Here is a 21487-nt window from a genome sequence, read left to right as displayed (position 1 = left end):
AGACATATGCGATGAATGTGTGACTGGATACCTCTTTTAAACTAGACAAGCTCATACATTTGAGACTGATTCAATTAAGGCAATAAAAGTTACATAGACATGCAATCTCCTGTTCTGTCTCCACATAATAACCTAAAATAGTCTGTTAATATTTAAAAGAAATATCTAGAGGGACAGCAGAGGTCATATGATATGCATAACAATTCAAGAATTACTTTTAAAATCTCATATGCTGGGAACTCGGGGAGCTTGGGAACCTGGCATTGCCATTCTGGCGTTTGCCTAGCTCTGGCATTTGAGATGGCAACTATGCCATTGATTTAACTGCTCCATCAATAACTCAGGGGGGAAAAATATTACCACTAAAAGAAGAAAAAGTTGCTGACTTTAAAGCAAGGATCACACACAGTGAAGAATAATAAATTATCTATGAAATACAACAGATGTGTTTATAACAAAGGGATTATGTTATGTGGCACAATTTGTGCTCACAAGACTTGTTTCTACCAGACTGTATCTTAATTTGGATATGGATAAATACAAAACTGGGGGCCAATCAGAATGAAAAAAAACTCCAGTGAAAAAAAGCCTGAAGATAATTTTCTTTTTCTATATTTATACTATTGATTCTACTCTGGAACAACTGCTGTTGACAATAACCTGTATACTCTCCGTGGAAAGGGCTAACTTCGACTCTGCTTGCATACCTATGTAATCATATGTATATGACAGTCAGTCCTTTCCCAGCATGTATTTTTATTTCACATTGACACAGTACTTTTTTTAAAGCCTCTGTAAACTTTCAGCAATGAAAATCTATCAGAAAAAAAGTTATTAATGCAAAGACATCAGCCATGTCCACAAATTCTCCCATGAATAGTGTATCCTTCTTTCAGCAACAAACAATATCTTATTTCATTATTAACTGAGATGTATTTCAAAATATACTCCAACATGTTGGAAGAACACATTAAATAATACTAGCTCATACTCAGATATCTACTTTTTAACCCTTAGCAGCTATTCTTAACAAGAATCATCATGCTAGTTATATGTTTTCATGTTTTTGTTGAATGATTCACCCTGTGTCAGATAAAGCAGTTTGTAGAACAGGGTGAAATATTTTGGCCTGTAATTTTTACTTAGCCCAAAACCACATGTTCAGTGACAAAAAAAAAATGATTATATTATTAAGTTTCTGCCAGACTGGTCATGTAAAAATTTATAAATATTTAATATTTAAAATATTTTTTATTGTTTCCTTTTCCCATTAATTTTCATGTGCTTCAAAAATGCTGACTATCAATGTCTAAAACTTTTTAATAAACAACTTCAAGATATTCAATCTTAAAAAATTCTATTGTCTTGGTTTTGAAAATAAATTCTTTGTCAGGATATGTACATGTGGGATTTATTAAATCTTTATTCCATACTCTTCTATGGAGAAATATATTTTTATAAATCCCACATGTAAGATCCTGGCAAAGAACTATGTTCCATTTGGAAAACCCAATTACATGACCATAAAGAGTTAATATAACTATCTGCTAATATATCTATATAACCTGTCCCTATTTTTAAAAGGCATATAATATTTTGAGGTATGCCATTTTGTCCTGAATGCCTGAATGCCTTCTCATTGCATGGTGTTGATATACCAAGCCTACCTGTACCCTGACAAATCTGCCACTGCACAAAAAGAGCAGCAATTGAGCTGCAGTTTAGAGCTTGTTGGAGAACAGGTATAATGCCCCTAAGGGCACCTCCTAATGGTGAAAGAGTTTTAAAGCTGATTATGCAGAAAGGAAGATGATTCTTACAGTGACTCATATAGAGGTTTCATTTCAAGATGGTGCATCCCTTCTTGCACAGACATCTCATCCATGGTGTTCGACTCATGAGATCTGTGTTCTCACTTTGCTTAAATTTATGGTGAGGTCCTGGACAATTTTCTACTGAACAACTGACAGTTTGGTGATCTCTAGCAAGTAGGTGAACCTGTTTGCAGGCAGCATGTGTGGAAAGAATATGTACTAGAATTCTGTGGCTTTTTCTTCCTGTTGACACATTTACTCAATGCCACTGGAATATCTTACTTCTTACTCTTCAATTAGTAACTTCCAACTGGTCCCTTCTCTGACTGGATATTCTTCTCTATGGATCCTAAAAAGAACCCAGAAGCACTTCTTTATTTTTCTTCATCTTCCCTGTGAAAAGTGAATTGATCTACTGTAACATCCAAGCTGTCAGCCATGAACTGTAAGGGGCTCATGGTTGTCCATATACATGTTAGTGCAGGGAGAAGTCAAGAATCCTTTACAGATACTAGAAGGCCAAATCTATAATTAGGCGAATAAGCAGGAAAAGCAGGGTGGGGATGAATGAAGCCTGTATTGACTGTAGTGGTTACAACAAAACTGGTCACAGCCAAATAGGTCACTGTGGGATCAGTGACTTCCCTTATCAATGTTAACAACCACTTAGTGTAAACTTGCAAAAAAAAAAAAAGTAAAACCCCAAACCAGCAATAACAAAACCAAACCAAACCAAAACACTAAAATTATTCTAGCACCAAGAAATCTACGAAAAAATATTTTCTTACATTTTCAGCACCAGTGAGGGGCCCTGTGTTCATCTACGTCATCGTCCATTAACATTGTTTCCCAGATAAAACACTAATCTCTTTGCTGTTGGCATATCAGGTAAGATTCTCTAAGGCCCCAGTTCATGCCTAACCAGTGGGAGCATAATGCAAAGAGGCAACAGAATTTCTAGTCAAAAGATGCCAATATAAGATTCTGATGAGACAAACTGTCTGGGGCTGTGCAGCAGAATAATGTCATCAGATATGCTGTGAGAAAGGGGTTGCAGAAATGAAAGAACCAACATAGCTGGGAGATGTTAAGGTATTTTGGACTGAAACTGTCCGGAGTCAACTGTTTAGCAATTAGTGAAGGAGGGCTTCAAGAGGCAGTTAGAGCTGGAAGACAAGGAGGCAAAGAAGGTCACTACACTCATCAGCAGAAGCAGCAGAAACTGCAACTGTAGAGAGAAGAAAAGAAACATCCCCCACTAGAGAAAATGAAGGCACCCAATGAGGAACAGGAAAGACCCCAGTCCCTAATATTACTGCTGGCTGGAACTGTCTTGAGAGGGGTGGAGAATTCAGATTGCAAGGCCATAATTGCCCAGGAATTCATTTGTTCAGGATTTCTCCCCAGAGGCACCTAGTTTAAGCTGCTTCTACCACTGTACCACTCAAATAAATTAACTGAATGGATTTAAAAGGTGAAGCTCTGCTACGGTATACAGAGGGTGGAAAAACTTATTTGACAAGAGAAAATGGAAATGTGACAGTACCCCGTGTCCTGGTTTCCGCTGGGACAGTGTAAATTTTCTTCTTAGTAGCTGGTGCAGTGCTGTGTTTTGGCTCTGGTGTGAGACCAATGCTGACAGCACACTGATGGTTTTGATTGTCGCTGGGTGATGTTTATACCCAGACAAAGACTTTTCAGTTTCTCAGGCCCGGCCAGTGAGAGGGCTGTAGGGGCACAAGAAACTGGGAGGGGACACAGCCAGGACAGGTGACCCGAACTGGCCAAAGGGATATTCCATACCATAGAACATCATGCTGAGTATATAAACTGGGGGAAGAACAAGGAAGAGGGGAACATTTGGCATTATGGAGGTTGTCTTTCCAAGTAACTGCTGTGTTTGATGGAGCCCGGCTTTCCTGGGGGTGGCTGAGCACCTGCTGCTAATGGGGACTGGTGAATGAATTCTTGGTTTTGCTTTGCTTATGTGTGTGGCTTTTGCTTTGCCTTTTACACTGTCTCAGCCCACAAGTTTTCTCACTTTTACTGATCCAATCCTCCTTCCCAACCCGTTGTGGGGGGAGACAGTGAGTGGCTATGTGGTGCTTCGTTGCCAGCTGGGGTTAAACTGCAACACCCCATTATGAGGATATAGGCATTAACATTTCAGACATAAATGAGATTTCTCTCTCTCCTCCTTTAAGAAATACTGGAAGAGCAAGAAGAAAATCTGCTTACATACAGTATGGGGATAGACTAAAGGTGTGAACATTAATGACATTTATGAAGAGCAAGAATTATCCTTTAAAGGTCCTGATATACATTCAGAATTTGCCAGAGTACACTGGCCAAAATTTTTCTAGACATTCTGAAATAGCACCGTGAAAAGTTTTGGCAATTCTCCAAGAAAATATTCTGGTTTTTCTTGCCAGCTTTTTTCATAAATTTAACTGTCTGATGGTGTACCTCCTAGTATAATGGAAGACCATGGACTGAGTCAACAAAAACCAGTCATATGTTTTAACTAGAATGAAGGTAGAAGAGAGGAACAGAAAGAGATGAGTCAGTATGTTTGTACTTTTCTCTCCTTGGCAGACTCTAAAATATAGACCCTTGGCAGGGTCTAAAATATAATAAGCATAAAATCCTCTTTTATGAAATCTTCTAGAAGCAATTAAAATAGAAGTAGAGAGAGTATGAATCAGTTCCTCCAGTTACTTAGTTGCCTAAAAAAGTCAAGGCAGTTACATGTTTGTGGCTGGTACTGTGGATACTCCGAAAGAGTTACCACGTGGCTGAGGCAGCTCAGCTGATGGCTTTTCCGAGTTGAAGCAACTGCAATTTTTTAGTGAGTAAGGCTTGCTCTCTTAATCAGAATCCTAACAAGCAAGAGAAATTGAGCTGATATTAACTTGCTTGTCAGGTTATAAATCTTGCACTGTTCACTGTTGCTTTATTATAGAGCATCCCCTTTTTCTCACAATGTGCAAAGATGAACAGATGGTAGCAGTTAGGAAAAATTCCCAGAATAGCACCAAGGGAGCAGTCAGAATAATAAAATGTAGGTATGGATGAAACATCTCTGACCCTATAAAAATTTTGAGTAAATATAAGAGACCTTGAACAGGTAAACAAGGTAGTCCAGAGTTTATATTAAATTTGGTAAATGACTCACACCTTACCAGTGGAAAGTCTTAAATTTTTTTTTCAGTCTTTTCTCTTAGCAACATAAATAGCAGATAGTTTTATTTCTGGTGCTCTGAGCAAAGTGTCAAACATGGTAGAGAGGCCCAGAAAAAAAATTGCAGCATAACATGAAGGTATTAATGATGTGTAATAGTTCACAGTAGTTGTGGTACTTCTTTATAATACACCAGTGTTTCTCTGCCTGGAGAATACTGGAAGATGTGCTTTGGTCTAATGTTCACACATGCATATTTGACATTAGCCTGCAAAAAGAAAAGGGAAATCTCTGCTGTTAGATTAGCAAAGTCTACTTTAACTGTGATTCTGTTTGTGAAAATACAAAAGTATACATTCTGCTGTGTAAATTACTCTTTGTAGAACTTGGCACAGTGTTGCTTAAACTGATGATTCTATTCATTAACAGTACTCTCAATATCCTACTTGCTGCAAACCAATTCAATATAAATAACTTAGCGCAGCATAACATAAAGACCCAAAGACTTTTCAGAAGACAGAAGTGTCAGAGTTGATCCTGTTATAGAAACGAACTCCAACATTTGCGTCATTGTGAAAATTGGGTCCTGAAAAGCTGTCCCTGCTTTCCTGGAAGGATTTTCAAAATGGTATTGGTTTTGGGTTTCAGTTAGCTACCAAAGTTCATACCCATTCAATAATGTGACCAAATGTGGAAGCTAAGTAGCAAAAAGAATCATTCCAGAACCTAGCTACATAATATTCTTAGAGCACTAATGGAGAACTAGTCTGATAGTGACAATTTTTACTTTTGTTTTCTTCCATATCAGACAAAAGATAAATAATTTTACACATTCTTGAAAAAAACTTGCATTTTATTTTCTAAATGAGAGGAGGGGTTTTCACTCTGATAATATGTAGATAGAAGCATTTACTCATCCATATCTACTGAGACATTTAAGTTACAGGTATTTATATCATAATACAGAAATTCATATCAAGGGGGTCTCATACAAATCAGCATTTCTGCTTTCTCCCCTCTTTTCCATATTTCCATGTATGGAGAATCTGAAGGCCAGACAGAAGATATGCTGCACTACATGCACCAAACCTCAATTCAGATTGAGGATTAGATCCTGATTGTCCCATATTTCATCCATTCAAACTTCACCCAAACAAATTTGAAGAATTAGCAGAAAAAGATGAATCTCTGCAAAATATCTTGTGTTTGGTGAATAGGCTATTTTGGTGAAAAATAATTGTCCCATAAAAAATGTTTTCACCAATGTGCATTTTCAGTGTAAAGGTGCATGCCCACTGCAAATACATATATGTCAGGCACAAAGTGTGAAAAGTAAAACAGACTTTATATTGGAAAGTCTTGTTTTGATTAAATGCCTTTTAGTGAGATATGATGGGTACTACAATTTATAGTTAAGAAAGGACAAAAGCTAAAGTTCTTATATGACCTTAGAATCAGTTTTACACCAATTCTTAGTTTTCCACCAAAACATGGTAAGTTTGTAGATATGCATTTTATTGCCTCTTCACTTGGCAGTATTTTCACTCTAAACTTGTCTCACTTGGCCAATGAGATTTATTCAAATGAAGATTGACAAGATCTAGAATATGTCAAAAATTCAAAACATGTTGACTTGAATACTTAGCAATTACTATGAAAAGCTTAATTCTCTTCCTGTATCATTAAATATACTATTGTTTGGTCTCTTTCTTGTTTAAGAGTATCAGCATCTTAAAATTTGCAATTTTTAGTTTAGTTTGGTTTAATGCTACTTACAAGGCAAAGTGTTAAAATATACAAAAAGAAGCACCACTGTGACAGTCATTTCTCCCTATTAAATATTTACCTCATAAATTTAATTCAAAACATACCTGTCTTGTTGTGTACAATTTGGACTTAATGAAATCTCATTTAATTGTGACTTATAAATTATTTGCTCATTATTCAAACAGATATTATTTCATTGAATTGTGTAGTATGAATTATATCTATAAAGCCACTTTTTTTTTTTTTTTCTAGTCTAAAAATTACACTCTAAAATGACTGTGAAAGAAAAAATTCTGTCATTGGTACCAACCATTCAAAACACACTGGAAGAAGTATTGTAGCATTGTATTTGCACACAAGTAGAAAAATCTGTCCAGAACCACTCAATTCCCCAGAAAAAGTTGTTCTTTATGAAACTGTAATCTCCTTAGATTTTACTACTGTTCCAGAGGCAGTAAAGTAAGAGGGGAGACTTGGAAAACTGGAGGAGGAATGGCTTGGCAACAAATGGAATGAAAACGGTCTTCATTATGCGGCCAAACACAGTAAGTGCGCTGAAGCATTTTGTACTCACAATAGCAATTTTTACACCACTACTATTATTATAAGTAGCAAGGGCTACATTTATCACAGTGGTCACTGTGAAAACTAGTTGAGTATTAGCTAAGATCTTCCAACAAGCAGAAAATGTTCAAAGGTGACCAACTGTTTAAAACTAGATTTGTATTTTCCCTTTCTTAAAATACAGGAAAAAAAACTAACAGTTTTCCTTCAGTTTTGGTCTAGCTTCTATGGGTAAATAGAGAACTGTCCTGGATGCAACAGCTCAAATATGTTTGGGAGAAACCCTGAAGTGGATAGGATGGGCTCCTATTATTGTTTTTATTAACATACCTTAATAAAACAACTTGGGGAAAATATGTCTTTGTTAAAGATTCAATGTCATCATTTCTGCCAGCATGGATTGAAAAAAGGCCTAGAATGAATCCTGTAGCAGGAGCAGGGAAAACGAGTTTTGCTATTGTAATTATTTCTAAGTAAGAGAAAGTTTTCTCCTTTTAAAACATCCTGACTTTCTCATTCCTGTCTTCTCTGTACCTGAGAATAAGATGTTAGCTGCAACAGTCAAAATCAGATGTTTTCTTTATACTTCATCTTTTTATGGAAATAAATTCAAACATTGAACAATGATTTTGTTTGTTGAACAGAAGCTATATTCATTCAAGCATAACAAAACCATTTATTTGTCTATAGCAGTAATCATTACTTGTCATCACTGTCATATTTGCACTCATTTAGTAGCCTCAAATATGTCTCTAATATGTTTGCCTATTAAAGGTGAACTTCAATAACAATAAAAGTGTAAAAGTTAATAGTTTTCTGAGTTAGCCTTATAGTTCAAGTAGCTTTCATTCAGGATTCCTGAAAGTGCACGTCTTCTCAAAGTAGCTCTGTGAACTAGTTTAAATCAAGTATGCTCTGTGTGATACATTCAGAACCTTGGTAGATTAACACATTATAAAGCAATCTGGAGAAAATAAGCAATTTTCAGCAAAGCTAGTTTTAACAAAATGGTTGGAAAAATTATGTTTGCTAAAAATAAATGTAATGGTTCCACTAATTTCAAAAACATTTCACAAAGCTGGTTTTGTATGTTAAAACCAACTTTTCACTCAAACATTTTCTATTTTGTAAAATCTGGTTGTTTTGAAGTACACACTGAGCTCTGCATTTGCCTGATCATGAATCAGGTCACAAGGAAAGGTGGGATAGATGGTGAAAAACACAAGACATTTATAAAACTGTTCTCATCATTGTTAGTCCTTGTTAGTAGGCCATAGGTGTGGGTAGGTGTTTGTGCCCCTGGAGGATACTAGTGAAGTCTTCAGTATGTTTAAAAACTCACAAGCAATATTATATACTCCATGGTCTAAAGTATACACCATCCAGTTGGGGAAGTTAAGACAAAAAGTTACAAAAGTAGGGGGTTAAGACAAAAAGAGTGAATAGTCAAACAGGTGGGCAGTATGAAAGCCTTAAGAATCACCTTATTTCCACAAGTTCTTGCTGTTGGTTTGTGATTTCTCTTCCCAGGTTGAAATTAACCTTATTTAACATCAGAGGTTATTTCAAGATATCAATGGAAAGGCAAAGGACAGCAGGGTCAGTTGGAGTCAGCATCAGAGTCATCAGTTGGAGCAGTCATCAGAGACAGGCAAAATATTTTTGAATGAAATCTTCAGAAAACCATCTAAGAGTGTCCCTGGTGCAATTTGGTCTGAAGCTTTGCTCTGTAGATAGTGCATTGATCTTTGAATTTTCATAAGGAATAATTCCCAGATTCACAGAAATAGAGAACTGACATGTAAAACCTCTGCCAGAAGTATTTATCCCTGAATTTTCTGTAATGTATCTCCTTTGTATTTGCTTTGTCAGAGATTCATGCCATCTAAAGCAAATCAAGTACTGGTGATACAGTGAGGAAACTCTAGAGTCCATTTATCCCATGTACTTTTAACACTGATCATGCAACCGAGAAAAACAACCTGTGGGTCAGCAGATGAATTGCATGAGGGCTGCAAAATATTTGTGGCATCTGCTTGTAAAACTGGAAGGTAGTAATTGCTGTTGACTAAATTTCATTCTGCCAGAATAGCATCTCACCTTATGTGAAGATCTGTGTTTTTTCATTGATCTTTTTATTGGCAATCTGAAAGTGGTGCACTTTTCTTCCTAGTCAAATCATTGTGATAAATGTTTATCAAGGTCCCTGAGATGATGTGCTGGGTACCACTGTGCTATGAAACTTTTTATAACAAGAATACAGAGCACACAGCAATATTCCATGATAAATTCATCCTAATAATATCCAGAATAAAAATGGTACAGAAGCATTGCTGATAAAACTGCATGAAATCTTCACTTTAAAATATTATAATAACTGACTTTGTCCTATTGTATAATAAAAAGCAATATGGATAGGACAAACACAAATATTAAATGATCAATCCCAACCTCCTTAAATTTTTGATACTGAAGTTTTGTACTAGATTTGAGATATTTCCACAGGCATCATAACACATGACAATAGGTAGCAGTTACACCTCTCTAAAATTTCAAGAACATTCTACCAGTTACAGAAGTTCCTGAACAGTTGACTGTTGCTCAACGACATACAGTCTATGCATTCTGAGCTGATTATAATGTGGACCGAGAAAATGCTAAAGGTCATAAGCCATCTACATTATGTAGCCATTGATAATCAATCATATTATCTCTCTATTTTCTCAGTCAAATTATCCACGACTGTAGCAATAAAACCAAACTGCACTAGAACCAGGCCTTTCCATTTAGCACACTGAACATCTCACAGAAATGCTGTGTTCAGTTTTGTACTGCTCAGAGATAACCTTTCAGTTTATCAGTCTATAAGTCATCTCAGATCAATAACGGTGGCAGGAAAAATACATGCTAAAATCTCAATAATTAAAAAGTTTTGGAATGCACCCACCTACAATGCATACAGAGCTTTCTTTTCTATTAGAGACACATTCTCAACAGCACTACCTTGATGGAGAGACTGAGTCAACCCACCAGCTACTAAAAGCTTGTTCAACATTTTGGATCAGTTGGTTGTTATATCCATTGTGTGACACATTTACAAAAAAATATTAAGAGACAAGAGTCTCAGAACGAAGTATTGGTTATCTGTTAAGATATCAAGAGCTAGTTTAACTGAAACTTGAAACTGAAAGATGAAGAACATACAGTTGTCTCTCCCTCTGATAACTGAGGAAGTGTTCACCAGTCACTAGTCACAGCTGATTATGTGCTTTTACTAAAGCTATTGTATATTTTTTTTCTTGGGAAACTTAGCAGAAATTTATATCGGAGATGCTGCAAAGTTAAAAGTGCCTAAGTGCAAGCCTCCTTAAAAGACCCAAGATCATTAGTTTTCTTACCCAGTGTCTTGGTAACATTACAAAGACAGTCTGCCTTCTCTTTTGTTCTTTTTGTTCTTTTTTTTCTTGATAAACTTACTAAACAGTGTCTTCCTTTCATCTGCGCTCTAACCCATCCACTCTGAAGTTCCTCACTTAGATCATTAAAGCCTTGTTTGTTATCAACAGTCATTTGAAGCAATGAGAAATTAAGAAAGACTTTGGTTTTCTTGATCCACTCAAATTAGAACAACCTGACAATTTGGCTTTCATCAGATTTAATCAAATTAGATTACATTCAGGTTTCATACTACTTTCCTGGGTCTTGACCTGAGAAGCCCCTGAAGCAAGAAGCCTGGGAGTGATGTGCTTACTGCCTTGACAGGCAGCTGCTTTTCCACTGATGCAACTTTACTTTAGTACCAAGTTCAGTTACTCAGCTAATTCATATATCTATAACCACAGACCACCAATGACTTCTAAGAAAGCATGAGTTTTCTTAAACATGCTTTGAGTGCAGCCCCAGTAACAACATCCCTACTTCTGAATCCTTGAACAACACAAAAATGTATTTTTAATGTCTTAAAAGTGTACAAATACCAACAACTAAAATTCATTCCTCCTCTAGCACTTAATATCAAATCCCTAAGTCTCTGGAGCATTTATAAACTTTTCTAGTTGAAATATAAATCACAGTTAGGGACGTGATGACAAATATTAACCTTTGACTACCTTGGCTAGAAGGGCACGTGACTCCAGAAGAAAATACTGCAACAGTGAACAGACCAACACCTGCAAGGAGTGATTTCATCAGCAAAGAGAGCATTAGATGTAAGAAAGCACTACTATCGCCAGAAATTCCGGAATGCAATCAAAACATCATTTTCCTAGTAAGCTGATAACATAAAATACCTTGCCTGTTGGATAAAGCCTGCCAGATTAAACTTATGCATTGTTTTTTTTCCTTCCCAGATAGTATAATGTTCATAAGCTCTAGCCAGTTTCCAACAGGTGTTAATGCAATTTAACTTCACTTGTGCAGCTATAGATGATCCTTTGAATATCACCAAGGATTTTCAGTGCAGGGGAGGAACAGATGCTTTTCTTTCAGACATAGCTCAGTGCCTACATACCAAGAGGCAGAAAGGTATTTTGTTGTACTGCATAAGTGATTTAGAATAAGTTTCTTTTTAATAGCTGCATAAAGCAGACTGTGTCTTGTATCTATGATGCAAAATTTATACTTGTACATATATATATATGTGTGTGTGTGTGTTCTGAGATTTAGGGTTTTTTCTAAGAAAACTCAACCTCTGTTGGCATCAGACAAGTAATAGGTTGATATTTTTAAGTAAAATTTGTGTAATAAGATCCTAATTAAAAAAAAGTCTACACAAATAACTGCACACATGCTAGCAATGCCCAGATTTATTTCAAATTTTAATCTGCATCATCATGCATTATTTCCTAATGAAATCAATGGGAGTCTTGGATTCAACTGAAACAGGAACAAAATGTTTTTTAACTAGTCTATACAGGGGTTTTTTTAACATTTATTCATTATACAATTATGTGAGTTCAAGCAGTTTTTCCCAGTGTTGCAATGTCACTTATCTGCAGGGAAGCAAACTTTCATGCTAATGTCACAAACAAACACATGGAAGGAAGGTGCAGAAAAGTGTAGTTTAAAGGAAAACACAGAGAGTGGCTTCTCCAGGGGCTAGAAAGACCCATGTTGCCCTGCCAAAAAATGATTGTAACTAATAAGTAGCCTATGTCTGTTACAGAGGATTTAGGCTTTTGGAACTAATGAGAATATCTAAAGAAGGGGATTAGTAGTAGCTCCTTCAGGTACATTCTGTTAATGCACATTTTTGGTCTGGGATTTAAATATGAACAAATTTCCCTGCAAGCAACATTAATGTCAAAGACAGTCAGTATCTGTTGACTTGCAGAAAGCATGTGGACTGAATAACATCTTTGGCCTCATGTTCATTTTTTGATTTCACTGCCTACTGACTCACTTATGTTTTTAAAAGAATAGTGATGCATACAACTAGGCTTCTGATTGCACAGAAGCAGGCATAGAAGAAACCTTCGAGTGGGTTTTTCTGAAAACCAGATCTCCTAGGGTATAGTCACAATGCAGAATTAATTTAAGCCTCTTCTGGAAAAAGGTCTGGGGATAGCAGGTATGCTCTAATTGTTTCCTATCACTGGCTCAGGTACAATGGAGCTTGTCCAAAAACTCCTGTTCACACTTTCTGTCAGAAATTCTGCAGAGATCCTTATGTAGCTGCCTGGGTATCAGGTCTTAGGACTCTAAATGGTCTTCTTCATTATAAAGAACAGCAACACAAAGGCAGCATAGAAAAAAAAATATTTCCTATTCCAAGTGAATAAGACTGGAAATTAATTGTACTCTGCAGTTGCCATTCTTCTCATATGTGGAACATCTGTTAAAGGGGTGGCGTTACTTGTTTTATATCAGTCTCATCCTGATATTCTGTATTTTTTAATCTGTATGATGCATGATTTCTTTCTTAGCTTTGACTTTTCATTGTCAAATGAAATGTGATATGAATGTAGTTTCTAATTTCCCTACTATAAAACAGCTGGAGTTATTACACTAAGTACACATTTTGCAAGTAATGTTCAATTAGGAAATGATAAAAGGGACACTTCTTTAGAGGACCAGTAAAATGAATATAAGCATAATTAATTCTAAGACTCAGTAAGAACATACATAGAATTAAAAAAAAAAAAAAAAAAAAAAAAGGAACCTAGAAAACATTCACTATGCAGCACAATTTACTGTTGTTGGTTGTAGATTGATGACTATATGATGGAAAGGGGAGAGAGTAGACCCTGACTTCCACAGTTTCTGCTTTCTTGGGAAGGACAAGATGCTGTCTAGTACAGTTCAGAAAGTTAGTGGTGATATTCTAAGAATATAGAAAGGCATGAGTAGAACTAATTCAGCCCTTCACAAGTGTTGTTTGCTGCAACAGACCTCTGACTGTAAATCATGAACCCCATGCCAAGAGCACTGTGATGTTAAATTTTACTTCATAGTTAAGCATTCACCGTAGAAATCAAGACCAGCCAGGTCTTCTACAGAAACCAAAGGGAAACATTACCACTAGCATATGTGGGAAAAGGTCAGACTCTGAAAATTACATCTTTATATATAAATAACAGGAAAACATATACTATTGAATAGTAAAATACAAAAATAACAACTGATAATGTGATGTTGTTCCATCAATAGAGTAGATAAAAGCTACATCTACAAATGTTCTTCAAAATAATCTGTATTAAATTTTAGACACTTGACTACTGTAGACCACAAATATGGTATGGTTGCTGCGCATAAAAGAGGCATGTACTAGGTGTTGTCTGATCTAAGTCAAATCTCAAGATGCCACGATATATCTTCTGATTAAGGGTGAATTAAAGGCTTATAATTAAAAATATGTTCAATTGTTTTGCTGAACTGGCACCATTTTGTATAGGAACATGATTTCCTCTTACTGAGAGGTACCATTAAGTGTCTCAAATCAAAATGTTAATCAAATAATGAAGGACATTAAGTGTATTTCAAACACATGTTAGAATCTTCCAGAAATCTTTTATTAGCCAGTATGTTCAAACATTCAGAGCACAATGTATATATATGAACAGAAAAGAGAAGCTCAAAATCTCCTTGCTAATATATATTAAAGTGATATGCAAAAGTGCATCTTTTTGACCATGAGAAGTATCTGGTATCTGAATTTTGATCTATTAAAATATGACAGATAACAGCTCATGTTCAAGCTATATATCAAGAGTTGTTCTCAAAATCATCCAGTGAAATGTACAGATACCTGATAATTTAAGGAAATAAAAATATATTCCCACAAAATACACAATCACAGTGTTAATTCATTAGGCAAATAGGGACTGTGAGTTATTCAACTAAATTACTAGTGATGTAAAAAACATATTCAGATGAACTTTGCAGTAAAGAACTCCCCGTATTTTGAGTTGTATGACATTTTATAACAGTATGCAAAATATAGTATTGTATCATTTCTTTTTAATTTAACACTTGATTAAAAAACATAATCATCTCTAACTTTAGATGCCAGAGCAAATTATTTTGAAAGGCCATGTATACGTGTGCCTTAAGTCTGCTGTTTCAACAAGGAAAGCTGATAAGAAGTCACATACTCATGCCCACTTTTAAAACAAATGATCTGTGGAGCGTTTTTTCCCAAAATATGACTTCTTACCTTCTCTCAAATTTCAATATTATTGTTTAACCATTTTACTGTCTTCCCCTTTGGTGTAGAGTGGGGTCTTTTTCAGTCATTTTTATTACTCAAAGCATACTTCTACCTGCTGCCAAGTTCATTTCAGACACATGAAAGAAAAATAAAACTCAGAAGAGAATATAAGCCATGTGAATGAAATACCATGGGATCAATGGATCCAGAGAACATGCACAAGAATAAATACATAACGGGGAAAATCTTCTAAATGTCGGTCTCCTGGTTTATAAAACCTAAGTACATAGAAAGCATTTATTTACAAAATGGTTTACAAGTGAAATACTAGAAAGTGTGGAACAGATTTTGAAGGCATATTCAGAGAAGTAACAGTTCTACACAAAACATAAAATGTTTCTCCTACATAAAAATAGATCATGTTAGTGTAAGCTTACATTTTCCCTGTGACTACAGACTAAACACTCAGCTCTCTTCTAGTTGTAATGATTCATGTGCTCTAGACTATTATACCTCATTGGTATAATGTAATCTGTAGAAGCCTCCCTCCTTCCGTACTCATTATCCAATACTCACTATCCAATACAATTCAACTGTTATGCTACAAAAGCATATCATAACCGCTATGATTCTAGAAGCCACTTCCTCCAACAGCCCCTGAAAATAGCATAATTCATACTTAACTTTCTAGTTAAAAAGAAGAAAGAACCATATCTATTTCTAAAATATCACTAAGTTATTAATTGACCCAAATGGTTCACAGAACTACTGTATAGATGACAAACATTACCATTTCTTTTCCCAAATACATACAAAGGAAAAAATCCTACATGCTCACCATATGTACAAAGGGAACAAAATATCAAAGACAGAGAAAACAGATTTTTTTCACAGTTTTCATACGGAAAGATCTTGACTGTATCCAACAACGCCTTTTCTACTCCAAGAAAATATGATTACCATCATAGATAACAAAAGTCAATAAAATTGCTTAGAACACACTAATAAAATAAAACCTAATAAAATCTGCTATAGCTCTCTTTAATTAGATGCTTTTACTGTGACTTTAAAGAGAAAAATAACAGCTTGCAGTGTTAAATGCATTCAATTAAAAAAAAAACCTGCCATGGTACAGTCCCATAATAACTGAACTCTCATATTAATTTTTCAATCTGAAGGAGTGGGAGTTATATGTTTACATTTACTAAGTGAATGACATTCCTGCCACCAAAGGAGAATTTTGAGTGATGAATATTTTTCAAGGTGTGAGGAACAGACACAAAAAGGCCTATTTTTGTGACTCCATGCCAATTAGTATTGCAAAATCCTTGTGAGATTGTGAAGTTCTGAGTATTTAAAAGTTCAGGTTTATCAATTTGTATGAAACGGCACAGAAGACCCAATTTTTTTCATTAGCTTGGTTCTCCACAGCATAATACCTGTCTGAAGGATTTTTCATTCATATATAGGAAATTGGCAGTCTGTTTCTCAGCAGGAAAAACTAGTCTAGATAGAGTTTCAGGTAATGCAGCTTCATTGTTTCTTATCCTTAGCTCATTTTAAAGTAGCTCAAGGATCTTCACAGAGTAATAAAATGTGCAATATGGACATATCTGTTGGGCAAAAGCCTACCTCATGTTAATTGGAATTCAAACTCTAAAGTCTTTGTACAACTAGAAAACAAGAGTATATAAATATTACTATTTGTTCTATTTAGCCACACAGTGTTCTTCAGCTATGCCATTCGAACATAAAAATCTCACTGACCTATCTCAGGTTCTAGGACTTTGCTCAAGGAACTGGGGGAGAATGAGGTAGCACTTAAACCCAAGTTTTTCCTCAAGATAGTTAAGGATCTTTTAATGCATCTTTTGCCCATCTTTCATGTATAAATAGTGAGTTTAGGACAGCCAAATTGATCCCAAAGGGTTCTTCTGCTGGGCTTCAGTTACTCTTCTGAATATCTACTGTATCAATGGGGTCAAAGACTTTTTAGTGACATGGCTTAGTGATGGACTTGGCAGTCCTGGGTTAATTGTTGGACATGATGATCTCAATTCTTTTCCAACCTAAATGTTTCTATTATTATTTTCTATGATTCTATGATTCTAAGACAAGAACAGTGTCTAGATAGGCATTTGGTGAAGCCTCTTTCTGAGCACAGATCACTGATATACAAGGAAAAGTAGAACTGGAATGGGGAAAGAAAAATGAGGAAGAAAGCATATGGTGGGTATATATCTATACTTCCAAAACATGCAAGGCAAAGCTTATGACTTTAGGTCTAGGTCTGATCCCAGTCTGGTATTCATGAAAGACTGGTGACTGTTTGTTGCTAAAAAGTAGTCTTTCAGGTAGAGGGGAACGCCTCACTTAACAGGTTATTTGGAGGTTGAAGATCCACCACAGAGAAGACTTATATGCATTTATGCCTAACATGTCACATTTTTCTGTAATATTGTTGCAGCCTGGAAAAATGGAGTTCATGTAACAGGTTTAGGGCAGAGGGCAGTAGGAGGTAGATAGCTGAGACCTATGAAGATAAGGCGTCATCGTTAACTATGCCTTACTAGCCTACACATTATCATAAGCATTGCCAGCAGACTAACTTGTGACAAACTCCAATAGACTGAACTCAGAGTTCAAAAGCAATTTCATCACTGTTATCCTTGGTTTTCCAAGTATTTGGGGCTATAACTTAGGATGTAGTTTATGATTTATGTGCTATGTGTATTATGGTCAATAACTTAAATAATCCTGGCAGGTATATTTCTACTTGGTTGTCTCCAGTAGACTTGAAAAAGGCGGCATACTGAAGAAGCACGGCAAAACATAAAAATAAATAGTATATAGCTTAAATGGTTCTTTGCATTGTCATACATTTAAATTTTTATGCATTTTCTTCATGCTATTACATCTCAGCAGAGTGATCTGACAAGATGACAAACTATCAGTAGGACAGTTTTCACTTCCAGTTTATTTCATTTTTTCAGTGTTAAGATTGCATAATCTTAAATGTAAAGTATTTTTGGTTAATAATGAAAAAATCAAACCCTCAGAAATACTTACACATTCTCTGACCTTAATGGTCAGGGCACCAGGCACCAGGACACAAAAGCAGTCCAAGATTTGCCAAAAGCTGACATTCAACAGTATGTGATACAGTAGTTTCTTGATGCTGTCTCCAGCAAATCTGAATGAGCCATTAGCAATACCTAAAGGTGCAGCTGGAAGCTCTTAATTATCATCTCAGGCATGTGGCTATGTAAACAGCCAAATTTACTTGGGAAACCATAAACTCCAGATGGAAACATGCTCAGATTGCTAAAACTGGCCACGGGACATTAAAAGCCTTAGAGCCACAAGATTTTCCCAAGTTACTTTGATGTGGATGCATAGCTACTTCCCCAGCTACTCCCAAGTCAAGCTTTAAGAGCTATCATCACAACAGCAGTGTCAGACAGTCCTTTGTACGTAAGACTGAAATCTGTTTTCCATGAAGTGCCAGAGGTCTCACTGAGAATACCAGTTTCAGAGTGTTTAAAAGCAACAGATCATGTTAAAAAGTGCAACTCTCTAAGGTCTCACAAATAAAGAGTCATTCCTGTGATGGCATAAGTTGGTTAGCTTCCTACATCCAAATTCAGAACAGATTGTAACTTCCAGTGCTTGAAACCTCAAGATGTGTGACATGAATTACTAATTTTTCTTTCAGCCACAGGTCAATAACATTAGGTAAATGTCAACACTTCCAGTATAGCTTTCAGTTTAAATGCTAAAGTCTGAGTCTGGTGACTTCAGCATAAAATATTTCTGCCAGTTTGAAATCTGATTTTCCCTGTACAAGCAAAATTTATATTGTCAATTTTCTCTGAGTTCATCACTCGATGCACTGGCTGATGTTGCATCGCACTGAGATATTATTTATCGTTTCTCTTAACTAATACCTTCCATTCTAACTGTTGTTATGGTATTGCATGGAACTCATTTTTTTCATGTAATTGCATTCAAATAAAACTGAAGTTAAATTCACTTTTCTGTCTTCTCATTTATAAAAAGCATTTTTTAATTTTATATTTAAGTAGTTTCTTTCCCTTTGTTATATTATATGCAGAAACAATACAAATCATTTTATAATTCTTACTTTAAGTAATGTATACGTTGTGGAAATGTAGAAGTTGTAGAGTGTAGAATACATTGGAAGGAAATTGAGTTTACATGCATCCCTGGGACTATTTTGCTGTGCCTGCAGCACAAGAAAAAGCATAAGTCTATGAGATATTTGTTTAAAAGCTACTGAAATCATACAGTGATTCTGACTCTGGTTTTCAATTCCCAGACAATTTTTAGTTTAGAAAAATGTGTTGATCTGTAGTACCAAGCCAAGATTTCACATTGAAATATCAATGCTAAGTTAGTTAGGAGTTTTTTGTGTGTTTACCCCAGGGAATATTTATTACTGCATTTATTTTGTATTTATTATTGTGGGAGCTATGAAACCCACTGTGTCAAGTCTTTACGAAATACTGTATAGAAATGTAAACATAGCAGAATCATATTATAATAACATCTTCAAATATGTAACAGAAAATTCCCTGTCCCAAACATTCTTTAAAAGGGATCATAGAAGTTGTTACAAACTAGCAAGTCTACCTTCCATCCCTGGTAAGATAGGTGAATCTACAATGAAAAATAAACCACTGAACGTGGAGTAGAACCTTGAATAAAGCCAGTGTGGTTTCCGTAACAGGCAAACCTGCCTCACAAGAGTTTGACAAGGGAGTCAGTAACAATGTGGACAGAAGCAGTCCAGTGAACACAATACTACACTAAATTTTTAAAAAGGTTTCCATACTAAAAGTCACTAAAGAAATAAAATTGATATGACATTAAAGGAAATGTAATTTAATTAACTGAAAGCTCATCAATGATAAGAAAGCAAAAAGCAGGGCCTGACAGTTCCTTTTCAGGATGGAAAAGGCTTAGTAATACCCCAAAACACCCAATGGATCAATGTTAACGCTAATTTTATTCAACATTTTCACTGATGATCTAGAGAACAAACTGAACATTGAAATTTGAAAGTTTGCAGATGAAGCTTTTTTAGATAGTCAATACTACCAAAAAATTGCATAGTTTTTGTGAGTGAACTCAGTCACAAAACTGAGTGAAGGGTCAATGCGCTACAGAAATGGTAATTCATCTAGAGAGAAAATAACCCAAACCATGCTTACATGATGTTGAATTTGCAACTGACAGTCATATCCCAGGAAACATTTTGGAATCACAACTGATGGTTCATTGAAGTCATAACCTTGACATAAAGGGCAGCCAAAAAATACAATGTAATTTTGGATATCATCAAGAAATATGGCTAAAAAACTAAGGTGGAAAGTGTCATTTTGCTGCAATATAAAACCTACGTACACCTACATCTTGCTTTTATGTTGCTTACATTTACAGTGTAGGAGCAAGCATCACCTCAGTGTCATCACAGAGGGATGGATACTTTTTAATGTTATCATAATCTAAAAAATCTTAGATTTCTTATGATTTTGATACCCCACAAACAATATTCAGCTACTCCTTCCACATGCTGGTGACTAACAAGTTGTCATGAGCTCCTCTTATTTTATCAGATTTTTCATACAAAACAAAAAGAAAAAGGAGAATAAAAATCTTAAATTATATTAGGGAAACTTAATAACAAAACCACAATAATGTTTGTACTCTAGGTGGAGTAACACTAAAACTATTCATGAAATTAAACAACTAGAGCAATGATCATGGAAACGATGGTCTCCCTTCTTCACGTAAGCAGTGACAAAATTACTAATGTTTTGACTGTTACAGTTAATCTAGAGAACAGTTATTAAGCTAACATAACACTCCCATTTTCTTTGCTACTAACACATTCGTTGTTTAAGCAGGTCAGCAAGATTGTAAACTTAATATCATAACAGGAATGTATTAACTCTGTGCATATGCTGTAAATTCTAAATTCTGGAAAGATCTACAGCACTGCAACTTTCAACAAAATTTTACTATGGCTTCATATTTCTTCGTTAAGTAAAATTAGGCTGTCACAAAATACAGTCTTAAGCACTCTTCTTGTTTTAGTTATTACTGGGTGTTCATTACATGTCACTACCATAAAATTTTCCTTTCCTCATTATCCTTTTCTGGTTATGAATTCAGTTTAACTGTGGATAGTCAGATGATCATTAATTACTCTCCTCTCAAGGAATCAATCAACAGTTCACCTTCCTCTTGAGGAGTGGCTCAGTCTTGCCACTGCAGAAATCAAGGGGAGGTACTGAACAGGGGAGCCAGTTACTTTTCAGACTTCAGGTTGCAGCCTGTTGCACAAAGTGTAGACATTTGCAGCTAGATCAAATAAAATACTTAAGCAATGCTAAGTTCAGTACCATTTTTGAGATAGCTAACCTCCAGAGAGCCTCAACTTTCCCTACTATGAAGGAAGTTACATAACTTTTCTTGCAACCACCCCAT

The sequence above is a fragment of the Falco punctatus genome, assembly GCF_963210335.1.
Source record: "Falco punctatus genome assembly, chromosome: Z".
NCBI classification, from domain to species: Eukaryota; Metazoa; Chordata; class Aves; order Falconiformes; family Falconidae; genus Falco; species Falco punctatus.
Note: the sequence above shows the minus strand (reverse complement) of the source record.